General features: G+C 45.3%; 1 long non-coding RNA gene across 5 annotated transcripts in view; it reads right to left on the bottom strand.

Annotated features, from left to right (window-relative positions):
• Positions 1 to 345: 345 nt before the first annotated feature.
• The window catches only part of LOC131398262 (uncharacterized), a 30498-nt gene continuing 3529 nt past the window's right edge, over positions 346 to 27314 (bottom strand). For 4 of the 5 annotated variants that reach the window (XR_009216848.1, XR_009216847.1, XR_009216849.1 and 1 more), the window contains 2 exons: positions 13754 to 13836; positions 12754 to 13209 (listed from right to left, as the gene is read on the bottom strand). This is a non-coding gene — a long non-coding RNA (uncharacterized LOC131398262). Of the gene's footprint in view, positions 543 to 1116; positions 1207 to 1693; positions 1766 to 12753; positions 13210 to 13753; positions 13837 to 27314 lie in introns of those variants that run through there. The other variant, XR_009216850.1, reaches the window with a different exon arrangement.

Here is a 27314-nt window from a genome sequence, read left to right as displayed (position 1 = left end):
GAGGATGAAGACTCTCCAGGTAGGACCATCACTCAGGTTGGATCCAATGGGAGGGGGTTCCCGGAGCAGTCGGCTTACACCTGCTGCTGTGGACTGAGGAAGGGGTATGTAGTCAGAAAGAAAAGGAAATATGTGTTCTTTTCATATTTTAATGACATAAGAATAAGAGCTATCACGTCTATTGGCTTTGGGTGTCCTGTTTGCAATTCTCCTTTCTTGCTTTGCTATTTAAAGTTTATCTTTCCCACCCGACCTGCTCTTTTCTGCTTCTGCCTGCACCAAACATCAGGCCTTTGGTCTGACCAGTTAGCACCTCTCGGGAACTGAGCACAAGAGTTACCAGGATGGGTTTTGGTTGGACTCACGATGCAGGCTGTCTGCTGGAACACAGCTCTCTCACATGCACTTGAACCTGGAGACGGAGCTCTCCATGGGTGTCAGGTGGTGAGAAGTCACCCCCTCCCTCTGCCCTCTCGGCTCTGGTAGCGGCACCTCCATGTTCTGTCCTCAGGTTACTCCTGCTGTAAAGGGCCCTCCCAGGGCTAAATGATGTAAAGAAATTTTCCTCTGGGTTTTCTGCACATGCCCCCAGATCCTTCTGGAGAAGTGAGGGGGAAGCACATCCTGGAGCACATTTCTAGCCCCCACTCCTCACCCAAATCCCAAACCCTGGACTAGGAATAAAACCCGCACTTGCCTCCCTGTGAGAGAGGCCCGTGTCCAGCTCCCTCGACACCCTCCATGGCCGGCAGGAACCCTAGAGGATGGTGGGAGGGGTTGAGGCTGGCTTCACACACGGGCTCTCACAGCCCCGCTGACCTGGTCTCCTGGGATTGACCAGACCCGGGACAGAGCCTCTGCTGGCAGCGGGGCCTGGGGGTCCCTGCTCCTCTCAGAACCCACCGCTCCAGCCAGACAGTGCTGCCCCTGCTCCCCACAGCCCAGCCATGCCCCACCCTGTGACCGGTCCTCAGGCCGGCCCAGGGCCCTCCCTCCCGGTCCTTCCAGGACTCACTGCAAACCCTGGCAGGTAGCGTGTATTTATGTGACCACACCTGCTGCAAAATCCCTGTCACCTCATGTTGAGACTAAGGGAAATTGGACAAGTTACTTTACCTCTAGTCTTGGGTTCATCCTCTCTCATGGGCTAGGGAAGTTTGGTGGAGTTGATCGGGTTGTTGTGAAGCTCAAATGTCCCCCAAGTACCTGCAGGAGCAGGACAGTCACTTGTATGTGGAGTTTGTTGTAATTCTCTCCCACAGGGCCCATCACAACCACAGGACCTTGACAGGTGCTGCGCGGGTTTGGATGGATTGCTTAATTGATCAATTGATTGATTAGGTAGGGTGGCAGTATATCCTTGATCTTTCCACCAGTGTTCCCATAGCGGAAAAAAACACGATGGTGGAGGTTGACAAGGAGAAAGGAAATGGGTGGGAAGCCGGAGAGAGAGAGTCAGGGTAGTGGTGTGGGAGGGAGGAAATGTCGTGAACAGGAAGTCATGGAGACAGCGACGCCTTCTTGGAGGAAGACACAGGCATTTCTTCCCAGTCACCGATACAGAATTTGAGGGTTGGAAAGGGGCAGAGCTGAAGCGATCGAGGCCCTGGGAGAGGACCGTAGAGATGAGGACAGAATTGAGTTCTGGGGTCGGGCTCCATAATCCCAGGAGCAGCGGGGCCCGAGTTCTCACCTCCTCTTGAGTCTATCCTTTCTCTTCCCAAGGCCATTCCACCACCGTCACTGCCCTCGTGCATGCAGAAGCCTGTTTCACAGATTCTGAAGATTAGGATACAGAGACCAGCCATCTGCATGTAATTTATTTCCTACTTCTGCCTCTTTTTTATTCTATTTATTTCCTATCTGTAAGCTCCTCTTTGTAGCTCTTTGTCATTCCCTCTTTTTATGATTCTCATCCTGAAGGACCTGGTCTTATCCGGGCACTTGAGGTCCTTGGATCTTCAATGTCTATAAATCTCTCTGCAGCCCTCCTCACCCACTTTCTTAGCATCGCCCTGAGTCCTGACCCCCGGTCTGCACTGTTGAACTGTGTTGAGCAACCCTGAAAGGCCCTGGCAGGGAACTGGGCTGGGAGTCAGAAGAGCTGGGCCCACCTTGCTGGGGGCCCCGGGAAGTCTGGCTCTGCCCTGGGCACCCCCACACGGGAGCTTTCCTGCCCTGGGGGGCTCTGTACTTGCATGATTGTTTTCTGCCTTAACAGTATCAAGATTGTACAATTTTTTTTTAAAAAAGATTATTCTAGCAGGAATCTGACTCCAGAAATCCTCTTTCTTGGATTCAAGAGAATGAATCAAGAAAGTAAAAGGAGAGGAAAAAGCACGAGAAGAGGACATGTGAGTGTAGAGAGGGGAGAGAGCAGACGGCAAATGAGTGCACTTCAGGAAAACCAAAACACCCGAGGAGAGCACCGGGGTGGCCACTATTGCGCATGACCATGCAGGGGAGCGACATGATGGCTAAAATCGGTGCTGGCAAGAGAAGGCTGTCCTGACAACACATCTCAGGGAATGGAGACCCAGTCCATAGAAGGCCCTACGTTTGCTAAGCTGAGCCCCCCACTGGCTCCTTAATCTGGAGGAGAGGGCTGTAGATGCCTGTAGGGCCACCATGTGCCTGACTCCAGGAGGTGCAGGCCACATTGTGTTCTCTGTGAAAAGTGTCCCTGGAGTGTTCAACATCCTAGTCCTGGAGGATGCAATCCTGCGCTCCCGACCCTCTCAAGGTGAACAGGGAGCATCTCAGCTAATCCATGTGCTGAGACAGTGTGGGGTGGGCTCAGCCTCCCCCAATTCAGGCCTCGTGGGAAAAGGGCAAGGAGGACAGATGCACCGGGCTCCATCTCATGTGGCAGGGCAGCTCACCTGGCCCAGCTCTGCATCCCTGCGGGCGGTTATCCCCCATCAGTAGGGGACCCTGCAGGATCCAAACCCAACTGGGAGCTGCCCAACCTCTGGGGACCCCTCAGCCTCTGTGGAGCCTGCAGAGGGCCTGGGTCCCCTCATGGCACCGGCTCTCAGGCTGAGGTTCTAGAGACTATTCATATACACATAAAAATCAAAACACAAAAATTTGAAGTAAATTCAATGCAATGCTAACTTGGGATATATTAAGGAGTGAGGATTATGTTACTTACATTTCTTTTATTTCCCAATTTTGTTAATAAATAAAACAAATATAACTTGTATTATATGTTAAAAAGCAGTGTCTTCGGTGACCTTTTCTTGCTGGAATATACTAAAGCCATAACATTTATGATTTTATTATTAAAGTATAATGATTTCTTTTAATTGAAAGGCATAGGCAACGTTTGGCTGGGGTGTTAGAAAGAAAAAGGATTCTTGGGGGCAAAAGGGAGGAGCTCCAGGTCTCCATCCATTTTCACTGTGCAGGTCTCATGACGGGTCCTATTAAGTGTGGGTGGAGGGGCAGGGTCCCCACGCCCACCCTTGTCCTCAGACCTCCTGCTCCTCACCGGGCCCAGGGGGTGGGACTTGGCCTTTTCATCCTGGAGTTACTCACAATATTGTCCCCAGTCGGAGCTTTGCACAGAGAGCAGCTTGCCCACCTTCCCCTGGGACAGTGGTGAATCTTTCCCGGCCCACTGTCATGGGCAGTTCTGGACTTTTAAGAGTCTCCTATGTTGGATGGACCCTGTGTCTTAACATCTCACTTAGCAGGGGCCAAATTCCCACCTCCTGTCCCGGAATGTGTGCCATGGAACCCAAGACCGAAGTGTGGAGCCAATCTGCTCTGACCCCCAGGCTCTGCTCAGGGTCATGCCGGCCCCACTGGCAGAGTTAACACTCCACATTCAGCCCCTGGGTCCTGGTATCTCCCTGACTTGACTGAAAGTGGGTCTTTAAATAATTTAACAGAACATTATGCGTCTCCGGTATTCCTATGTGGCTGTGAAATATAGGTTCCTCAATGTTGCTGGAAACGGGAATCTCAAATCTCTTCTTAAATAAGATCTGATTGTTACAATTTTTGCATTTGAAAGTTCTTAACATTCTGAAACTCTAAAGAATATCTGCGGACCTGAAGGAAAACTTTGAGTTCACTCTATCTGTGGGGTAAGGTCATAACTTGAGAAATGCGCATCAGTAAATGACAAAAAGTCTTATCTTTCAATTGACCATAAGAAAATTGTGCAGTAAGAAAATTACAGGAGGGTGCAGCAATGTGGAAGCCAAGAGTGGAAAGTTAGAGGGAGAATGAATGATGATAACACTGAACTTGAGAACAGTACTAGCCTTTATTTATTTATTTTTTGGTGAGGGAGATTAGCCCTGGGCTAACATCCGTGCCCATCTTCCTCTACTTTATATGGGACGCTGCCACAGCATGTCTTGACAAGCAGTGCGTCAGTGCGCACCGGGATCCGAACCTGCAAACTCTTGGGCCGCCACAGCGGAGCGTGCGCACTTAACCGCTGTGCCACCAGGCTGGCCCCAGTACTAGCCTTTAGACAGCAGCACTCAGTGTCAACAGCACCTATGGGGTCACTGTGAACTTGATAAGCTGAGGTGCAGGGAAACATTAGGGAAAAACTCCATGATTTAATGGTGGTGAAAATTAATCAAACCTGAGGAGGGGGTCTTGGGAACCTCCAGTTTGTAGCCAAATCAGACAGAAGTTGTGGGTAACATGCGGACCTACTACTTGTGACTGGCATGTGAAGTCAGGGGAAATGGAGGCAGTGTCGTGGGGCAGAGCTCTTAACCTGTGGGATCTGACGCTGTCTCCAGGTAGACAGCGTCAGAATTGAGTTAAATCGTAGGACATCCAGCTGGTGTCAGAGAATTGCTTGTTGTGGGGAAAAACCGCCACACATTTGTTGACTAGAAGTGTCAGCAGTGAAGTGTCCTGTGTAAGGAATAAAGGAGACACACAGGAGAGAAACACAGGAGGGGGAAGATTGAGTTTTTCTAATACAAATTGCATTTTCAGCAATGTATTTGAGTATTCATAAATCTCAAGAACATTGCCTGTGGCCAATAATTATAGAAATTATAGAAAGAAAAAGAATTTTTTCTTGGCTTTTAGACACAGACATGTACATTTAATTTCATTAATATTACTCCATATATATTTGTAAAAATTCATGTCTCATTTGTAAACTACACGATGGTAGGGAAAACTCTCATTTTAATTTGACTGTGATACCTTCTTAAGACCTAAGACCTTCAGCTTTATTAATATTCACCCTTCACTAATACCTGATACAAATTCTCACTCATTTTGGCTCAACTATTTAGAATATGTGGGTCCAGGTTGATGGACACACAACCTATTGGCTAAGGAATCATGTGGTACCCAGGGAAGGCGAGATGGGAGTTGGCCGTGCTCTATGCCCATCCTAGGAGACAGATTCTTCCCTTTGATTTTGTTGCCAGTCAATGACTAGAAAGAAGTAATCTCTTATTGCCATCATGTTTTACTGCTCAGTGAAATATAACAATGTAGGTGTGTCAAAAATCATGAAGCTTAAATATTTTTGAGATTCAGAATATGGGAAGGTCATAAAACAAGTTCATAAATTGTACATGTTTTAAACATCCTTATTACTGAACCCTTAGTGAAATATGAGGGACTTCTGTTGTTTTGTCTCAGTGAATTTTGGCCTTTATTCTTCAAGTATAAAAAACCCAGATGGGTTTTAGTTTTTGAGTGACTGTTGCAGACATATTTAACAATGTTTGATTACCGAAGAAATAAAAGTGCTCCTGGCCATCTCACAACTGCCCACTAGGTGGCGCTATGTCAAAGGATACGAAATGACTTTCCTCCTCCCTGTTCTGATCCAGGCTTACTGCCTCCATTCTGCTTCTGAAATGGCCACCAGGAGGTAAGGACCAGCTGCTCCTGCGACTGTTCAGTTTAGCAAACATTTCTGTATCTTGACAACTAGGGATACCCTGACTGCCCTCTCCTCACAAGAGTATTAAAAGCTATAGCTTTTTAAATTCATAGGTAAATGTTCAGACTTCATTCTTCCTGGAAACATTAACCCCTGAATGACAAGCGAAACTCCACTACACCCAAAGCCCAGATCAATTGTTCCTTCCTGTGCGAACATTTCCTTTCGTCCCAAGACAAGCATTTCTTTATGTTTCTCTCCCAGGACAATTTATAAACATTTCTAAGAGAATCTGTAACTATTTTTATGGGGATTGGTGTGGTCTTAAATTTTCTTTAATGAGACAAGCTTATTAGAGAGCTGGGTCTGTGGCCTTGATTTTGGACATGAAATACAAACAGTACCCAGCAAAACGCAGACAACAACTAATTACTATTGGATTGATATACAATTTAATAATTTGAAATCAATCTGATTTCCTTTATATTTTCTCCTGATTTTCATCTTCCCTACACTTTCCTGCTTCTCTAGGTGTCATCTAAAACAATAATACATTTGTAGGGAACAAATTTGTACATCATACAAACAATAAAACAAAGAACATTTATCTGAGTTGTGGTACAACATTGAGAAGGGAAAATGTTAAGATTATATATTGATGAAAACAATAAGAATAATAAGAAGTTTTCACTTACTGAGGTATATGAGGAACCCATTCTGGTTTAACCCTGATTCAGCCTAAAACTTGTTTTTTCCAGAGCATCCTGACTTATGGCCCATGGAACATGCATTGTGTATCTGCTTCAGACATTCTCCCAAAGCAAAGAATGCGCTCTTTAAAGACAGGGATGAATGTCTCCCTTTCTCTGATGCCAAGCCCGTACTTCTTTGAAGATAAGCTTTTCTTCCCAGAAAACCAAGGTCAAGTTAACCTGCTGTGTACATGCTAAACTGCAGCAAAACATCTCCCTGTGACTTGGAGAAAAAAAATTGTATTCCTGTCATGCTTGATGTATGTTCTTTGTTCTGAAACAGTATATAACCACGCTATAAACCATGCTTCTCCGGAGTGCTTTCTTCCCTGGTGGAGACTGCACTTCCAGGCTAGCCCTCAGCTTGGCTCAGATACACATCCCCTTATCTTTCTAATCTATAGATTGGTTATGGATTATTTGCGTCAACAATATAAAGTATTTGGGATTTCCTATCTCAGAAGTAAAGACCACAATTCTCATCATTCTTGTTCATTTTCAAACTTGAGATGAGCAAGAGAAGGCACATACAAAACACATAAATAGCAACACTGAGAAATTGTGGTTACATTGGACTCTGAGGTACATCTTCCCAATAGACTATAAATGCTTGGGGTTCACACTTCTGTCAGCCACCAACAGATTCAAAATGCATACACTCTATGAGGATTAACAACGGCAAAAAATTGTGAGACAGCAGATCAGTAATAATTTTTATGTGAATATGAATTTCAGTCTTTGATAAAACATACAGGATATAATTTATTGCAACATTAAATGTCTTCTTTCTATTATACTCTCAAGCAAAAATTTTCAAAAGGAAAGGTTATTGTCCACTTTCAGGTGGTCTCAGGACACTTTCTAGTTTGTTTCACAAACTTTTGAAAATAGATCTTTGCAATCACAGAGAAAAATATTTTGGGAGAAATGATTGTGTTCACAGAATTAGTTTTAAGAGAACACTTCTCAAAAGGTTTCATTACTTTTTTGACCTAAATATAAAAATATGTTTATTTCTTTTGCAGAAATAGAGTCTATGACTAACTCCATATGGATAAATATCCACCCTTTAATATTTGGTTAAAAGAGACCAGGAGGAATCCTCATTTTTCCTAAACAGACCTAATGGACATGATTTAAGACAGGGTTGCTCAGCCTTGACACTATTGACATTTTGGGCAAGATAATTCTTGTAAGAAGCTGTAGGGTGCCTTGTAGAATGTTTAGCAGCACCCCTGGCCTCTACCCACCAAATGCCAGTAGCACCTTCCCCAGTGCTGACAGCCTGAAATGTCTCCAGACATTGCCAAATGTCCCCTGGGGGCCAAAACCCTCCCTAGTTGAGAACCACTGGAAGCCAATATAATGTGCTCCAGAGAACAAGGAAGTATTCTTTTGGGGTATGCTATTCTATTGTGTACCTTAATTAAATAAAAATAATATTGGATTGAAAAGGCCTGCCAGAGTGTGAATAAGGCGAGAGGAAAGAACTTCAATGAAAGCCTCAACACCATAAATGAACTCACTGTGTAAACACCTGGAGGCCAGGATTCAAGGGGAGGAGAAGTGAGCCCTAAATAAACTTATTTAAAAAAAGTTTTCTCATATTCTAAGGAGGGTGGCTAGGAGATAGCAAGATGGAGAATTTAGACATTGATAATTAAACCATTACTGAGTATCAACTCTATGCCTGGCAATATATATGTAATTCTGTCACATATTGACTTTGTGTTTGGGAATACGGGCATAGATGTGATTTTCAATACCCAGCCTGAAGAAGTGGATTATTTCATTATATTTACATGTCAAAGTGTAGCCTGGGATATCCTGAGCAGCACTATCCAATATAAGTTTTTGTGATGGAATGATCTGTGTCTCTGCTGCCCAATATGGTAGCAACTAGCTTCATGTGGCTACCAAGTCCTTGAAATGTGGCCACATTTCATGTGTCACACGTGGAAATTCTAACATTTTGGATATATTCAATTAAAATTCATTATTTACATTTACTTCAGCATTTTCATTTTTCTTTTTTCTGATGTGTTTATTAGAAAACTCAAAATTACATATATGGCTTGCATTATAATTTTTTTCACCAGTGCTGAGCTAGAAGATGGAAAATTGTGCCCCCTTGATTCCTTAAACTCTCAATCCTACTCTGGGTTAATGTCCCAGCTAGGCAGGACCTGCAGGCAGAGCTAGAGACCCTGGTAAGTTTGGATCCTTCTTCCACCTCAGCTCAAAGCCCAATGATGATTCTAGACATTTGTTCCAACTCACATTTCAAATCTCTCTAGCATTGAACCATGTGCCCTTTATTGTGTGTGCTCATTGCTTAGCACTAGAAATGACATTTAATTAGGACACATTAACTATCTCCACGTTAAGGATGAAAGGCTTTCAGGAAACAGTAACATTTAAATCACAGACAATCCCATTAACCTGTTCAGCTGCTCTCCCTCCAGGAAGCCACCATGGCTGAGCACTTTGAAGAAGCAGGCAGATGTCCTGTCTGCCTAGCCTTTCTTGAGAAACCATTTGTCATACATTATGAAAACGCATTCGTTCTTTGTCCCTGGTTCCAGGCACAGAGCTCCTAAAACCTTTGGAATTTCCTGAGTGATAGGAGTGTCTTTCGTTATTCATAAACAACTCCTTTGGATCACACCTGACTTGAGGCTAATGAGGTGACTTAGGGCAGGGCCCTTAGATAGCACCAGGATGAGGCTGGTCACCAGAAAGACCCAAGGTGTGATTCAAGGATTAGAACTTTCAGCTTCACTTCACTAGCCTTCTGTGATGGGAGGAGACTGAAGATTGGGTTATAAAAACTCTGGAACAATGAACAGATTGGAGGAGCTTCCAGGTTGGTGACCTCAGTGATGTTCTGGGAAGGTGATTTGCCTGGAGAAGGAGTGGGAGCTCTCCACCACCCCCTACCTACCTTGCCCTATGTGTCTCTTCCATTTGACTTTTCCTGAGTTATATCCTTTATAATAAACTGGTAGATGTAAGTAAAGTGACTTCCTGAGTTCTGTGAGTTATTCTAGTGAGTTAGCAAACCTGAGGAGGGGGTCATGGGAACCCCTAAATTTGTGGTGGACCAGGCAGAGTGCGGGTAGATTGAACACCCCATTGGTGACTGGCATCTGAGGTGAGGGCAGTCTTGTGGGACTGAGCCCTTAAATCTGTGTAGTCAAACACTAACTCTAGGTAGTGTAACCGAGGGAAAAGGGGCTTGTTCTGCTCACCACAATCCAGTGCCAATCAATTGCAAACAAGCCGGTGGTTGAGAAAGGAAAATTTATATGATTACCTAGCATAATCAGAAGATGGCAGACTAGTGTCCTAAAGAACCATCTTAAAATCATACAGAATTTTGAGGCAGTTATATAGGGGAAATGGGAAGGGAAGTAGAGGGTTTAGGGATGTCAACCATCTGGTGTGACAAACTTCAAGGCGCCACATTATCTCTTTCTTTTGTCATTTGTGATGGATACCAATGCAGAATTTTTCTTTCTGGAGGTCGTCATGTTCCTGGGGAGCTCAGAGAACAAAGTTATCGCCTTATCACAGCTGGGAGATATACATAAGCAAGAGTCACAGAACTAGCAGATCATGTGTTTTGTAAAAGCAAGAGGTGCTTAATCATCTAGGCTACGTGCAGGCCAGAATGTACTTCACAGAGACTAGTGAGTCAGGGTCATATATAGTTACAATATTGCTTCCTTTCCCTAAGATGGCTTTCCTCATGCTAACTTCAGATCTAGCTGTTATAGTAGTAGGTGTCAGAATTGAATTGTCGGACACCTGGTTGGAGAACTGGTTGTGGTTGGTGTTAGAAAACACCACACACCCATGTACTTGAAACATGGACACATCTGCTGTCTGCACTGCATCAACATACTGCAGAAGGACCCCCATGGAGAGGTCCTCTATACTCTATGGTCTCTTGGAAGAATGGCATCAGGCTCAGTTGGCAATGGGGTAAGTTAGCTTCCAAGACCAAGGATCTGGAGGCTCAGTTGAGAGCTGTTCTCTAGATGAACCCAAGGATGCTGAAATTCCAAGGTAAGAGCCTGTCCCCCCGCCCCCTTCCTCACTAAGGACTCAGAGATAATTGACATCACAGTTGGTTCTCCACTAAAGGTAAGAATTATCTGAATTATGGCATTTTACATGTCTACGCCCCTCAGTCCTGAGTGCAGAGTAGAGTCATCTGGTGATCTCTGATAAAGACTGATGGCTGAGTCCTCCTCTAGGCATAAGTGTGCCACCTGGCAGGGTTGGCCACCAGTACAGATTGGTTTCCTCGGAGACACCCATTATTTGGAGGAGGGATCCAACTCATAAAGCTTTTCCTACCCAATCTTCCTCACCCTCTGCGCTCTTAATTGCTTCCCTAGTCCAAGGTCTCCCAACTGTGACCAAGCCTCAGGTTGAATCTCTTTTACAAAAGGAAAGCACCTACTCTATTCTTGATTTCCTCACAAGTCATGTAACATAGTCTTGTCATTTTTCTTAGATTTGTGAAAAAAAAATTGTAATGTTTTGGGAAAGGATATCAGCAGTACAGAGGAGAAAAAGTTAAGTACTTCAAAAATTATACTGCCCCATAGGTCTTGTATTGCTTATTTTCCTCATTCAAAAATTTTTACTGATTAACTACTTAGCTACCAGGAGGCAGGATCTGTGTTAATGTGGGTCATTAATTGAGTCTTAAGTTGGGAGTTCAGGCAAGATTTCTTCAGAAAGGTTTTATTGACTATGGAAAGAGCAGAAATAAATCAACTTAAATGCAAAAGGGATATGTGGGCCTCTTCTACGGTTGGGCCATGGATTCTGTCCATTTGCTAAATTATTTCTCTCTCCAGTGGCTATGACCTGAGATGTAGGTACATCCAATGACAATCTCATGGTTTCTGATAACCTGAGGGGGTATCTGAAGTTGGCATTCACTTCAAATAGATCAGAAAGGGTGTGCTGAGAGGTTCAGCTACTCATTTTGCTTCATGAGTTTCCCATGGTTGACCCCTGGCCGCCATCCTGGGAAGTAGATGTGGGAACATGGGAAGAATGGGATGTGAGCATTTGCAAAGAATCTGTTCACCAACAAAGGAAGTTCCAACTGCCTGGAAAATTTGGATTCTGGACTGTGAATTTGAGAAAAGGAAAGCACTCCTTTACCAGCACTAGGCCTAGCACTGCTTTCTTCATGGACCCCAGATTTGACCTAGTGGGTATTTTCCTGGATACGGATATTTGAAACCTTTCATTTTCCAACATTAGCACTGTGCCCTGTCTGAATTCCTACCCCCGTGACCACAAGCAAAATAAAGTGGTTGTTTTATGCCATTATTTTGGGGATATAGTTATTCAAAAAGGTTTTTTTTTTATAATAATAGCAACAAGGATAATGTAGACTATTCAAAGATATGAAAGAATGTACAATGAATCTGAATTTCTTTCCCTGTTCTGCAGACTTCTAGGGTCTGTCTCTGAAAGTAGAAACTCTCAAATTTCTGCATATCATTCCAGATTTTAATAGAACATTTATGCAGCATTGACACAGTGACAGGCATTTTTCTAACGGCTTTACCTACATTTACTATTTAGTCTTCATTTACTATGGCCACTTAGGTGACAGTAGGAAGAGAAGTCCTCTGCCTCATTTCGACTGTTCTCCACAAATGGGGATCTGAGTTACTCTTCAAAATAGGCTTTCAAATGTTGTTTCTCTAATTGGATGGTTAAATTTTTTTTCCCATATTTTCTAATTCTTTTTCATTTTCTCCTCCAATTTGACATTCAGAGGTGTGAACTGGTTTTCTAGTTGTTTTGTATTTTATACATATCTATCTATATATTTTAAAAGTTTTCTATCAAGTTGGGGCCAAAATTCTCCATTTTTAACACTCCAGTGTACTATTACCTGTTTTCTCCCATACTTACTCAACCACCTCCTCAACTGCGTACTCCCTGGAGAAACTATGACACTAATTATATTAATGCCATTTTTCTGCTTCATTAATGTGCTATTTGATTTGTTACTTCCGGAAATTTGCAGTGAATCAGCAATGATGGACATTGGTACCGTGGCATTTCACACCATGAAGGGTATCTACTTATTTTAAACACGGCAGCTCTCTCCTTTTTGTTCTAAAATTTTCACTTGTTCCATGTATTTGGAAGCTGGTCACTTCCCTTTTTATTGCTAGTTTTCATGAACAGATCAAAGTAATGTGTATGGTGAGGGTCAATTTATGAGCCAGAACACACATTTAATCCTACAATTTAGGGATTATTTAAAATACTCCATTTAGAAAAGCACCAATTATATATTTTTCACCCAACCCATTCACTCTCACAGAATTGTACTGGTGAAAATATAGTGATAGTTTTTATTAATTATTCAGTGAATAGCCAGCTTTTTGCTGGTCAAGAAGACAGTCAAGATCTTCCAACACAGTTGACTATGAAGATGACTAGACAGTGTCCAGCAGTGAAGTTTGGAGCCTCTGGTTTTCTCTGAATTGGCCAACCTCTCACAAGTAAGATAATGCCCAAAGTGGGGGCCTGAGATAGAAGATACAAATGGACAGTGGCCAGACCATATGTAAAAATAGGACTCGGACCCAGACTCTGCAGCAACTAGCCCAGGAAAACAACCCATTATCTACTGTTTCCAGCCCACTATCCATAAGTCAGCCTTGTGGGAAGCTAGACTGCTATCTCGAGCAACCAGCCCAGGAACGTAAACAATAACCCTTGTAACAATTGGCCCAAAATGGCCAGGACTTGATTTGTAACTGAGAGTTTCCTTAATTTTTGTCCCCACTTGCAACTTAGGACCAGCAGATAGAGCCAGAGATATGCACCCTTAACCATCACATGGGACGCCCTGCTTCTAGATGGCCCGTCTGCAGCTTCCTTATGCCAACCCCCTTAAGATCAACAGGGAGCAAGTCCCCATTGGAGGTTTAAGGCTAGTGTCCCTTATCATGGGCGTGGGGAGACAGGGAGTGATGACCTTGACCTCTTCCTCTTCAGGCCTCTTGGGAAAAAGGTGCAGAGGACAGAGGAATAGTAGGGGCCTCCTCCTGCCACCACAGCAGCTTACCTGGTCCAGCTTTGCATCCCTGTGGGTGTTTCATAAGCCTTGACATCACAGAACATGCAGTCTGACCTTCATTGTGTTGATTGCTCAAAAAAAAAAAACAACAGAAAAAGAAAAATGAACACTCTGCAGAGGATTTTAATAGAAACCAGAGTCTCACAACGTAACGAGTAAACTGTCCAGGACGCCATCCAAAATTACACAGTATAACATATAAAGAATAAGAAAATCTGACTGCTTCTCAAGGGAAAAGACAATCAACAGGTCTATCCTGAAATAACTTATATGAAGGAATCATCAAATGAAGCAGCTATTATAACCATGTTCCGTGTAGCAAGGGCAAATATCCTGAAATTCAAGGAAAGAAACAAGTTCTTGACAAAGAAATAAAAAAGCATGCAAAAGCAGCAAATGAAATTTTCGAACTTAACATCAATATCCAAAATCAAAATTCACTGGATGGGCTCAAAGACAGAATGGAGAAAACAGAGGAAAGAGTCAGTGAACTTCAAGATAGAGCAATAGAAATGGGACAGTATGAAGAACACAGAGAAGAAATATTGAACAAAAGCTCACAGGGCCTCAGAGATGTGAAGGACATATCAAAAGTTCTAAGGTCCATGCCACTGGAGTTTCTGGAGGAAGGAAGTTGGTGCAAAAGAAAACACAGGAGGGGAAAATGGTTAAAAACTTTACAAATTTGTGAAACACACATTTAAGAAACTCAGGAAACTCTCCACCTGACACATCATGATCAAGCTGCTAAGAATGAAAGATGAAGAAAAATCTTGAAAGCAGTCAGAGAAAAATGAGATGTTATATATTAAAGAATATCAATTCTGAGGCCTGTGATTTCTCATCAGAAAACAGAGGCCAGAAGAGATTGGAATAACATCTTTAAAAAACTGAAAGAAAAAAACTATCAGCCCAGGATACTATATGCAGCAAAGATAATCTTAAAGATTGAGGCAAAACAAAAATGAAAACAAAACCAAGGCTGATGAGGATGAAAGGAAACTAGAAGAGTTCATCACTGGGGAACTAGATATCAAATGATGGGAAAGGAGCTTCTTCAGGCCGCAGTGAAAGGACATGGGGGAAGCCTGGGACTTCAGGAACAAAGGAAGAGCCACAGAAGGGGGGAGATCAGGATAAAGGAGACAGCCGATTTTCTCCTCTGAAAGTTTTTAAGATATGCATGACTTTTGAAGGAACAAATTCTACCACCATCTCAGAGGGTGGGTTCAGTTCATGTTGACGTGATCCATACGACAGCTCTAACATAAGGAGCGGAGGGTAGAAGAACCTATATCGCTGGAAGGGGTCTATATTTTACTTTCATCAAAGCAAAATTTGCACCCAACCCAGTTAAACAGGCAAGGCCTTGTCATCCCACACTGCTGCCATAAGGGAGAAAGGCCAGGACTCAGTCTGGGCTCAACTTCACTGAAGCAGAAGGCAGGAGGGCCTGTCAGTGCTGAGGGGAGGCTGATCTCGGGGGGGGGGGGGGGGGGGGGGTAGCACACAGAGTCATTCCTGAGGTAGCAGTGGTCCCCTCTGTGACGAGGACATCTGTGCTGGCTACTCAGTACCCATCAGGGTTAAGCTCCTGCCCCCCACAGAGACAGGGAGATGGGGTGCCATCTTCCTAGATGATTCCATCTCAAAGGGATGGCTCCCAGCTCCTGGAGAAAGACATTCCTGGGTTGTAGAACTGGCCAAAAGCTTTTTAAGTATTCACATCTCAAAGAGGCAGAGAAAAATTTAAAATGACAAATTGTCTAAAGTAAATGCTTTTAGCAAAGGGAGGGAGGGGCCTAGAGCGAGGAGGAAAGTTGAGTCAAGCTGAGGGGAACCTTAAGGTCATCTTGGTCACTTGACTTGGCAAATATTAACTCTAATTAGACCATGAAACCATTAATACACAGTGTTATTCCCAGAACATAACTAAAAAACAATTAAAACTCACCCATGGACCATTGGAAAACCTCAATAGTTCTATACAGCATTTAGGAAATGTGAACAAGGCAGCAAAAACACTGACATACAGGTTTTTTGAGAACGTAAGTTTTATTTCTGTTGGTTAATTTCTCAGCAGGTGGTCACTGGTATGTCCCTCCCAGTCTGCCCTGGCTGCCTCTTCAGGGGTCACCCCTGCAGGATGTGGGTGGCGTGGGCACTTCTGCTCTTAGCGGCTCTCCCCTCCAGTGTTCCCAGGGGAAAGGGCAGGAGGACACACAGGTGCTGACCCCAAAGCTGCCACCTCTTGCAGGGGCTGCTGAGCCAGGAACGTGCTCCCCAGCAGCTCCCCCTCCGCTGGGCGGGAACCCCGTCCTGGACAGTTAGCTCCCTGACAGCTCGGGGTCCGGCCGGGGCAGAAGGGGCCGCTGCGCTGCCAATATCATCACCCTGAAGGTGATGCAGCAAAGATATCCTTAAAGATTGAGGAGATCTCCTCAGACCCCAGGAGATCGGGAAGCACCTGAGAGCGCGGATGAGCACCTTCGCTTGTCCCAGGAGCGCCCGCGTCCTCCGCGCACCCGCCCTTCGGTCCAGAAACTTTGCGCGCCCCCCTTCCTCGCGGCCCCACGCGATGCGCGTCTTCCTCGAGGCCTCATGCACGCGCGCCCCTTCCTCACAGGCCCGTGCACGCGCGCCCCTCCCTCGCGGACCCGTGCACGCGCGCCCATTCTTGGTTCACACATTCCAAAGCTGCATCCTAGCAACAGGCCAAACGGTGCCCACTTCGCCTTTGGCAGAGTAGGCAGCTGAAGAAGCTCTGAGCCCAGCTCTCTATCAAGAAACACACCTCACCCACGTGATCTATGGGCGGTTACCTGGGCCGGCTCTGCCCCTCACCCCCTCCCTGGCCACTGGGGGCAGCACCTGCTAAGAAGGCTCCACCAACTGCAACCCGCTCACCACGCCCGTCGACTTCCCTTGGCTGGCTGGAGCCACCCAGCTGTCCATGCCCCTGGGTCAGCTCGCTTGCCATCCTACAAGTATCCAGCGACTTTGCATCCTCGCTTTTGGCATAGTAACTCCCAGACCATATGCCATGGTCCAGCAGACCCTGCGCTCCTCTCTGGGGGTCCTCACCTCCATCTGCAGGCTCAGCCGTCAGAGGAGGGGAGTGCTGTCTGCTCACACCTCTGAGATGTCCCGTAGCTCAGTGTCTGTGGTGAGCAAAGTCACTTTCTGTGTGGTCCAGGGGCGGGGGTCACCCTGATGCCACTCACAATGCCCAGGGGTGCCCAAGAACTCTGCACAGAGAAGATATGCTGAGGACCCTGTAAGAGAGCAGGAAAGAGATAGCCAAGCAGGACAAAGACCCCGCAGTCACAGAGAGGCAGGACCATCAGGGAAGGGGCCCCGATGGCACTGGGAGTGCACAGCCAGCTTTCAGGCCCCTGGGGGTCCTTGGAGTCCTCTCTTCCTTCATGCCCAGGCCTGGGCCTCTCTGGAGAAATGTCCACATCACGAGCTCAGAAGACGGATCCAACGAGAAATCCCAAACCCCGTGTATAAGCTCCTGCCCCAAGCTCATAGAGGTCCCCCCGAGGGTTCTCACCAATGCAGAGGAGGAGGAGTCTGGCGCATCCCTCAACCGGCTGCCCCAGAGGTCCTCCAAAAAACTGAGTGAGGAGGGCCCTGGGTCTCCTTCTGCAGCTTTGAGAATTTCCCAAAGGAAGACTCAACATGGAAAGGCTGCAGAGGCAACAACAGGCCAGACACAAACCCGGAGGAACTGCTCACCCACATCTGACAGTTCCAGGCCCCAAAAACACAGCATTGCCCTGCTGCCACACAGGCGAGGGGACCCTCTGAGGCTGTCACCACTCCCTGACGTGGCTTTTTGAGCCACTGCTGAAGACCTAGACTCCGAGAAGGAAGCAGCGCTCCAGCGCATCCACAGTGCACTGCGGGGTGGCTGTGGCCATCTGGGACAGCGGCACCACCCAGCCTTCCTGTTCTGTCCCCTGCCTGATGAGCGACTGCCCCTCCACCAGCTGTCCCTCCAGCCCCCAGCATGAACGCACACCTGGAGAAACGCAGGAAGATCCAGGACTCCCCAGCCCAGGGGCCGTCCTGGACTCTGCTGGAGGGGCCACCTCTGGGCATCCTTTGTCTGGGAGGAAGCACAGTTCACCAGGCCCCCCTTCTCGCTGTCAGAGCCCCTTCCAGGCACCTCGTCACACTCACTGCCCTCAGCCCCACCACCTTGCTGAGCCCCGCTTCCTCCCCAGGATCAGGCAGGGCTGACCTGTCTGCTAGGCCCCCAAACCCCTCCACCCCTGCTCCCTCCCCTGCACCAGGCATGGACTGTGCAGTCAGAAGCCCAACTCCTGACTGGCCCGCCCCTGCAGCTGCTGCAGCGTCCCTCCCCCCTCCATGTGGAAGCCCATCTAGCGGACCCCTCTGAATGGGGGGAGAGGAGGCCATTTGAAACCTGAGGCCTCAGTCCCAGCTGCAGCAGATGCCAGCTCTGCCTTTCTTCCCTGCAGCTCCCCGCACCCTAGAATGGAGACCCCTCACCCACGTGCATAGACCCTTCTGTCTCCCCCTCACAGAGCCCCCTCCCACCACTGGTCCCAGTGCCCCTCCCTCCACCGGCCTGCCAATCACAGTTCCAGCCCTTCATCCAGCACATCTGCAGGCCTGGCTCCCCAGCCAGCTTCTGACACTGCGGTCACCCCTATGGACACCACTCCACCTTCCCAGCCTCTCGTCCTGGGGTTCCCCGTGGCTCCAGTGGGAGCTTCTTCCCATCTTCCCAGGCCCTTCAGATGCTCCCCAGTGACAGCACGGCCTCAGCCACAGTCACCACCAGCCTGCCTGAGCTGAGGTTCTGCAGCCCCACGCCATCTCTGAATCTTCCCATTAACCCTGGAGCCCCTGCCCAGCCCATATCTGGGGCCCCTGATGGGCAGCAGCATGGAGCCACCACCTTTCACACTGTCTCCAGGATGGAACACTGGCTGCTCCAGCCCAGCCTGGGCCCCAACCTCTGCTCCAGGCCAGCCAGCCTTGGGCAGCACCACACAGGCAGCTTTTGGGGTTTATTGCCCACAGCTTCCACCCTGAGCACCCACGCCAGCACCTGGCCAGCCTTTGCTGCCACCCCCGCTGTATTCCCCTCTGGCACAGCCACTGCCTCTGGCTTTGCCGCTGCCACCTGCATGCCCAGCGCTGTGACCTTTGCTGGGCCCCACATGGCAGCACCGCTCAACACTTGGCAGCAGGAGCCCAGCCTCCTTCAGGTTGGGGATTTCGGCAGCACCTCTGGGCTTTGGGAGCAGAGAGGCTGTGTCAGATCTGAGCTGTTCCTTTGGAGCTCTCAGCATTACAGCACAGACAAGTGGGGCCCCGAGCACCACACACCACTATGGGGGTAGCTTGGGTCTGAACACCTGCGGCCCCCTCGCCAGAGTGCCCCCACGGTGACCATGGGAACCATCACTAGGAAGAACCCTGGGTTTGGAGGCTCTACTGCCCCTTCCTTAAGTCACATCCCCAGTGGCCCACCCAGGCAGAGCCCCCTCATTTCCCACTGAGGGCCCAGCACCACTGCCAGCAAGGCTGCCTTTAGGGGCGTGTCTGTCCCAGTCTCTAATCTTAGCAGCCCTGCCTCTACGGGGGGCACAGCGAGGAGCAGCCTAGTCATCAGTGCTGCCCCATCCCGTCCAGGGCTTGGTTGGACAGAAAACCTTCGAGCCATCAACCAAGTCGTTTTCCTGCAGATCGGGGTCCACTCCCCTGGGGTCTCAGAGGCGAATGCTGCCTGAGTGAACTGCTTCCTCGAGTAGCCAGTGTCCACCTTCCCCCCAGGCTGGACCACACGTGCCTGTTGAGATGGGAAACCAAGTCCATCCCCGACCTCGGTGATCCTAGAGCACACGGGGCACCAGAGACACAGCATCCATCCCCACCCCTGCCCTGCTGTTTCCCCCAAAGACGGGCGGTCTGAGGCTCTTGTCCATCCCAGTGGGCAGAATCCTCAGGACGGGAGACAGAGGCTGGTTTCCCTCCAGCCCCGGGGCAGCGGGAGAGCCCCCTGCTGCCTCCAGTTGTCCATTTCCCTCTCCCCGTCCTCCTCCCAGAACCCTGTGTCTCTCCATAACTCACACTACAGCCTTGTTCCTGTTCCTGTGCACAGTCTCCTGTGTCCGTGCTCTGAGATCAAGTGTGCAGAAGCACTGACAGTGTGCGTGGTGACACGGGAGGCCAGACTAACTGTTTACAGGTTCCTGAGGCCCAGCTAACGGGTGTGGAGAGGAGCACAACTTGGTGGCTACAAGGACTGACCCCTGAATATTAAAGGTGTGTGCTGAGCTGAAACAATGCAGCCCAGGATCAAAGGGATGCAGGGGAGGATCAACAGGAGACTCAACCTTGCTGGTTGGAACTGCTGCTTCCCCACCGTCTCTGAACTGGAGCGGCTGGATCATCCTGGTGGACACCAGGAGCCCACACTCTGCACGGTTAGTCTTTCCTATGTTGCAATTTCTTTTTTGGGTTTTTTGCTTTTAAAGTCCTAGGCAAATCACCTACACACACATGTCACCTAGAGAGTGTGGGCCTGGCATCAAAGCTTCTGGGCCCCGGCAAACAAGGAGAGCTTTAATTTTAGGATGAGACACATCCCTGAGCAATTTGTGACATCCTTCTTTTAAAAAGCAGAAGGACTCCCTGAATACATCTCTTTTCCAAAAATAGGGATGAAAGGGAACTATTTGCAGAGGAAACAAGCTAAAATTAGTTCATTTTAATTATAAATCATTAAAAGACTTCCAAGTTGTGGCCCAATATGTATACCTCTTAGAGATCATCATTCCTGTTGTCACAAGAAGAGAGAAGTCGAACAAACTGAAAACCAACAATTCTTCTTAAATCCCTCAGAGAATTGAGGCCACAGGGCAAACTATCACCCCAGAGATTGGAGAGACGGGTGAACACAGAGAATTGCAGCTTAAAGGAGCAGAGGCCTCTGCTGGAGGCAGGATCTGGGCAGCAAAATTTAACTGTAGTTGATGAATTTCTGGAGGCTCTGCGTGGACAATCCCAAGAGTTAAAAATTCCTGGGGGGCCCAGTGTTATGGGGGCCTCCACATTTTCATGAGTCTTCCCTCCAGTATCCCCACCACATTCTGAAGTTAAAGATCAAAGAAAAGGCCCTCACGCTTCTGGCAGGGGAGAAGAAAAGCAAGCATTTTGAAACACCCGCACAGGCTGCTCTTCTTAAGAAAGCCTTCCCTCAAGGGAAACTGTTTTACCAGAGCAACCACCTTCGCTTCTACCAGAACATCACTGGCCTGGGGAAAGGAAATGCCCAAATCTAGTCCCTCTAGGTCTCCATGTGGAGGAGGAGAAATGCCCGACTCCAGCTCCCTCGAGCATTCTCTCACCTAATGGGGAAAAAATCTGAGAGGAACTTGTAAATGCCAAGTTCCAGGGACACAGGCTCACTAAAAGACTGAGATCTAATCATAGAACTACAGAACCCTCCTCCTTTCCCTACACCTTCCCACTGCATTAATAGGGCTCCTGAATCAAAATGGGATTTCAACTGAAAGGACGTCAAGTCTCAGATCTGACTGAAGGAGAAATACCAAGAGAAACCCAAAGAGAACAGGGGAGACAAAATACACAAAAAAAAACCTGCAAAGAACAAAGGAGCCCAGAGGAATTGGCGCTTCTGACACCTGTGGTAGCGGCAAACAGTAAACATGACCTCATTCCTAGAACATCAAAGACTCACATTAAAGGCCTATTTACCTCAGTTGTTTATACTCAGTACATCATGTCCAGCTTCAATCAAAAATTACAAAGCGTACTAAAAGGCAAAAAACCTCTGTCTGAAGAGAGAGGAGGCAGCAGAACCAGACTAGGATATGACACAGATTCTGGAATTATTAGACTGGGAATTTTAAATAGGTATAATGAATATGCTAAGGGTGCCAATGGAATAAGTGTACAACATGCAAGAACTGATGGGCCGTGTAAGCGGACAGATGGAAATGCTAAGAAGGAATCAAAAGGAAATGGCAGAAATAAAAACACTGTAACAGAAATGGAGAATGCTTCTGATAAGGTCATGACTAGACTTGACTGACTGAACAATCGGTGAGCTTGAAGAAATGTCAATAGAAACTTCTCAAACTAAAAAACAAGCTAAAAAAGACTGAAGAACATATAAAAGAGTGTCCAGGAACTGTGGGACAATTACAACAGGTATAACATCAGGGTAAAGGGATACAAGGTAAGGAGGAAAGGAAGGAAGGAAGGAAGGAAGGAAGGAAGGAAGGGAGGGAGGGAGGAAGGGAGGGAGGAAGGAAGCAGCAGAAGAAATATTTGAAGTAATAATGGCTGAAAACTTTTATTTTACATACATCAAACCACAGATCCTTGCAACAAGAAGGATGTGCAACTATGATGTACAACTATCTACTGGGGCTTTGGGGGAAAAAATAAATAAATAAAATTAAAAAAAAAAACTTATTTAAAAACAAAAAACACAGATCCAGGAGTCTCAGAGAACCCAAAGCAGGGTAAATACCAACTGATCAACACCTTTCCTTATAATATCCAAACTTCAGAAAATCAAAGACAAAGAGAAAACCTTGAAAGAAGGAAGAAGGAAAAAAAAATCTTACCTGTAGAGGAACTAGTATAAGAATTATATTAGATTTTTCTTCACGCAAGCAAGAAAAGAATGGAGTGAAATATTTAAAGTGTTGAAAGAAACAACCTCACCAACCTAGAATTCTGTTTCCATCAAATTTCTCCCTCAAAAGTGAAAAAGATAAAAACTTTCTAAGATGAATAAACACTGAATTTGTCTCCAGTAGACCTGCTTGGCAAGAAATGTTAAAAGGAGTTCTTCAGAGGAGGAAAATGATGTAGGTCAGAAACCTGGGTCTGCATAAAGAGAGGAAGAGCGTAGAGAAGGAATAAAAGAAGGTAAAATAAAATAGTGTAGAGTTTTTATTTCTTATTCTTAACTGATGTAACAGATTCATTTTGTACAAGATCATAATTACAAAAATACATTTGGTGATAACAGTTTATGGATAAGTGAAGTGCGTGAGCCCCATTTCATAAGGGATGGAAGACAGGAACTGGGAAGACTGTTATGAGGGACCTGCACTAACCATGAAGAAACGGTGTTATTTCAAAGCGAACTGAGGTTAGTTGTAAATTTGTATTGTGAACTCAGGGAAACAATTAAAAATTTTTAAAAAGAAGTGTAATTGATATGCTAGAAGAAAAAATGGAATCAAAAAAATCCAATCAAATGGAAGAAAAAATGCTCAATGAAAAGGAAAGAAGATAAAAAATAATTTAAAAGAGTGAAAGACAAAAAAAGAACCAACAAGGGCAATGGGTAGAAAACAGTTACAAATATGGAGGATATTAATCCAATTGTATCAATAATCACTTTAAATAGGAATGGTCCAGATACAGCAGTTAAGAGACAGAGACCATCAGAATGAATTACAAAAATAAGACCAACTCTATGTTGTCTAAAAGACACCCACTTTAATTATAAAGACACAGATAGGGTAGAAGTGAAGGGATAGAACAAGATGAGCCAGGCTAACATGAATCCACAGAAAGTTAGAGTAGCCTTGTTCATTTCAGACAAAGCCGACTTCAGAACAAAGAAAATTCTCAGGAATAAAGAGAGGCATTCCATACTGTTAAAGGGGTCAAATCTCCAAGAAGACATAACAGTCCTTAACATACATGCACCTAACAACAGAACATCAAAATGTTTGAGACAAAAACTGATAAAACTGCAAGAACTAGACAAATCCACTGTCATAGGTAATAGCCATGGAAATAGACAAATCCACTATTATAGCTCTGAACACTGCTCTTTCAGGAACTGATAGATGCAGCAGGCAGAAAATCAGTAAGGATGAACTAACAGTATCGTCAATCAACTGGACCTAATTAACATTTATAAACTACTGCCTCCAACAAAAGCAGAATATAGTCTTCTCAGGCTGACATGCCACATTCACCAGATAGACCACGTTCCGGGTTTAAAAAAAAAACAAAAACCCACACATCAACAAACTTAAAACAATAGAAATCATACAAAGTATGTTCTCAGACCAAAAAGGACTTTGAAGTAGAAAACAAAAACAGAAAGATAGCTGGAAAATCCCAAAATATTTGGAGCTTAAACAACACATGGATCCAAAAAAAGTCTCAAGAGGAATTTCAAATATTTTCCACTAAGTTAAAATGAATATACAACTTATCAAAACGTGTGGAATGCAGTGGAAGCAGTACTTAGAGGGAAATTTATAGTACTGAATGCATAGATAAGAAAAAAAAAAGATCTGAAATAATAATCCCAGCTAGAAAAAGAAGCACAATGTAAGCTGAAAGCAAACAGAAGAAAGGAAATAATAAAAATTACAGCAGGAATTAATGACACTGAAAATGGGAAGTCAGTAGAGAAATCAACAAAATCAAAACTAGTTCTTTGAGAAGATCAAAATGTGGATAAACCTATAGCCAGGCTAACTAAGAAAAAAAGAGAAAAACACAAATTACTAATATCAGAAGTGAGAGAGGGGCTATGATTACTAATCCCATAGACATTAAAAGGATAAAAAAGAAATATTTGGGGGCCAGCCCAGTGGCATAGTGGTTAAGCTAGCACGCTCCGCTTCAGCGGCCTGGGGTTCGCGGGTTTAGATCCTGGGTATGGACCTGTGCACCTCTCATCAAGTCATGCTGAGGCAGTATCCCACGTACAAAATAGAGGAAGATTGGCATGGATGTTAGCTCAGGGACAATTTTCCTCAAGTAAAAACAGGAGAATTGGCAACAGATGTGAGCTCATCTTCCTCACCAAAAAAAAGAAAAAGAAATATGTGAACAGGGGAATGACATGTCCCATGATGAGTTCTTTTGAATCTAAAGCAAATCTTGAAATGAACTAATTCAAATCTTTCCCTAACCCTTTCACATTTGGCTTTTAATTTCTATAACCAAAATATTGATGAGGATATGATTTAATGTCTAAATAATTTCCAACTAGTAGGATTTCATTATGAATAAAATGTAAAACTTTCAAGATTCAAAGGATACCAATAAGAAAGTGAAAAGAGGGGCCGGCCTGGTGGCGTAGTGGTTAAGTTCACGCACTCCTCTTTGGCAGCCCTGGGTTCACAGGTTTGGATCCCTGGCGTGGACCTATGTGCCACTTATCAGGCCATGCTGTGGCAGGCGTCCCACATATAAAGTAGAGGAAGATGGGCATGGATGTTAGCCCTGGGCTAATCTTCCTCAGCAAAAAGAGGAGGATTGGCAACAGATGTTAGCTCAGGGCTAATCTTCCTCACCAAAAAAAAAAAAAAAAAGGAAAGGAAAGTGAAAAGACAACCCACAATATAGAGAAAAATTTGCAACTCACATATCTGATGAGTAACATATCTAGAATATACCAAGAGCTATTACAACTCAGTTATAACCCAGACAAATAACCCAATTAAAAAATAGGCCAATGAGCTGAACAGACATTTCTCCAAAGAAGATATACACAAATGGTCATTAAGCACATAAAAAGATGTCCAACATCATTAGCCAACAGAGAAATACAAATCAAAACCACAATGAGGTATCATTTCACCCCCATAGGATGGCTATAATAAAAAAAACAGATGACTAGTGCTGATGAGGATGTGGAGAAACCGGAACCCACATACACTGCTGGTAGGAATGTGAAATGGTGCAGTCACTTTGGAAAACCGTCTTCCAGGTATTCAAACAGTGAAACACAGACTTACCATATGACCCAGCAATTCCACTCCTAGGTATACACATAAAAGAAATGACAGCACACGTCCACACAAAAACTTGTACCTGAATGTTCATAGTGGCAATATTCACAATAGCCAAAAATAGAAACAATCCAAATGTCCATCAACTGAAGAATGGATACATAAATCGTGCTACAGCCATACAATGGAATATTATTCAGCAATCAAAAGGAAATGAAGGACTAATACACGCTACAGCATGGAAGGACCTTGAAAGCATGATGCTGCGTGAAGGAAGCCAGACACAGAAGGACTGGGCATCCCAGTCACCTGGGATGACTCCATTGATATGAAATGTTCAAAATAGTCAAATCCATAGAAATAGAAAGCGAATTTGTGTATACCTGGGCCTCAGGGGTTAGGAGTAAACGGACAGTCTCCTAATGAGGAAGGTATTTCTTGTAGAGGGATGATGGAAAGCTTCCAGAATCAATCATGGTGATGTTGCACAATTCTATGACTATATCAAACACACTGAATTGCACACCTTAAAGTGTGACTTGTATTATATATGAACTATATCTCAATAAAGCTGTTACAATGATTAAAAGACTATCAAAATAGACTGTATCATCAAAATAGAAAGTAACCCCCAGAAGGGAGTATAGAATCTTGTGATCTGAACTGGGGCAATGAAAACCCAGAGGAATTCTATTAGTTAATGTTCCAGGTACTAGGACATCCTGAAATATTCATGAAGATTTCCATGTTTTAATTTAAAAAAAAGGTACCTAAAGTTTAAAAAAGCATATTGACAAGTGTCAGGAAAGAATCATCATCACTCGGGGGAGGGGAACACAGGGAAGTCATCAAATGGAGAAGAAGTGTAAGAGTTTGGGTCACATGGATCTGCACCCTGAAAACGAAAGAGGACCCACACTTACTATTGCCTCACCCCCAAAGATGACGTCACAAGTCAAACAGCCCAGTTCACAATATCTCTTTCAAAAGCACCAGTTTGTGTAAAACCAAAATATTAAGAAATACATATTTTAAAATCGCGAAGAATTGAATCTTCCAGAGTCCCAGTTTTAAAACTAAGAACTTCTCGGGGCCGGCCCAGTGGCGCAGCGGGTAAGTGTGCGTGCTCTGCTTTGGCGGCCTGGCGTTCACAGGTTCGGATCCCAGGCGCACACCGACGCACCGCTTGTCAAGCCATGCTGTGGTGGCATCCCATATGAAGTAGAGGAAGATGGGCACGGATGTTAGCCCAGGGCCAGTCTTCCTCAGCAAAAAAGAGGAGGATTGTCATCAGATGTTAGCTCAGGGCTGATCTTCCTCACACACAAAAAAAACCCCCAAAAAACTAAGAACTTCTGAAGATTCCATTTCAGAGGCATTGGAGTGACTCTCCTCGTGGTTGGAATGGATTCCAGAAGTGACAGATGCCTTAAGGATAAAACTGAAAAGAATCCAACAGTGTTTTTAAAAGGCTATTTGTTGACCCTGAATCTAATCCTAAACTCTGTATAAGATAACAGACATAAATGCGGATCAGAGCAACCTGCAAGCAATGTCACAAAGGATCATGTAAAATTCAATACTTTTGCCATGATATTTCAGGGTATGTGTCTATTGAAATCCATCAGGCTTTAATGTACCTTCCACGAGTGATCAAAAACAAATACAAAGACATTCCAGATTTGTAAAAAAGGTGTGGACCTGTTCTTGATGCCCATCTTTGTCCCCCTTCAGTTCACACGACCATCACCAACCACAATACA

The sequence above is a fragment of the Diceros bicornis genome, chromosome 35 (genome assembly GCF_020826845.1).
Source record: "Diceros bicornis minor isolate mBicDic1 chromosome 35, mDicBic1.mat.cur, whole genome shotgun sequence".
In the NCBI taxonomy this organism is placed as follows: domain Eukaryota; kingdom Metazoa; phylum Chordata; class Mammalia; order Perissodactyla; family Rhinocerotidae; genus Diceros; species Diceros bicornis.
This window is presented reverse-complemented; position numbering and strand designations above follow the sequence as displayed.